We start from the raw sequence: 266 nt of genomic DNA on the forward strand, positions 1-266 counted from the left end.
AAGGCCTCTTATGTGGATTTCCCTTGTTTTCTCTGTTTGTATCCTTGGGATGTATATTTACAAAAAATATGCTGAGCCATGTAGAATACTCAGTATTTTAATCAGTTTTGTTGGTAAATTTTTTTGTACAGTGGAATAAAGTTCTTTGGAAATAGAATTGCATTATGTGGCATATTTATAATTTTTTATGATTACGTTTCATATCCTGTGATTATGGATATAGTGTTTGCCTTCCCCAGCTTTTCTGAAAAGCAGATATAATGAGA

At 31.2% G+C, this 266-nt stretch overlaps 1 protein-coding gene across 1 annotated transcript in view; it reads left to right on the top strand.

Annotated features, from left to right (window-relative positions):
• LOC119594807 (basement membrane-specific heparan sulfate proteoglycan core protein-like) overlaps positions 1 to 266 on the top strand; it is a gene marked incomplete at its 5' end in the record, with an annotated part of 219,836 nt that overhangs the window by 106,834 nt on the left and 112,736 nt on the right.

Source organism: Penaeus monodon, chromosome 34 (assembly GCF_015228065.2).
Source record: "Penaeus monodon isolate SGIC_2016 chromosome 34, NSTDA_Pmon_1, whole genome shotgun sequence".
Classification (NCBI taxonomy): Eukaryota; Metazoa; Arthropoda; class Malacostraca; order Decapoda; family Penaeidae; genus Penaeus; species Penaeus monodon.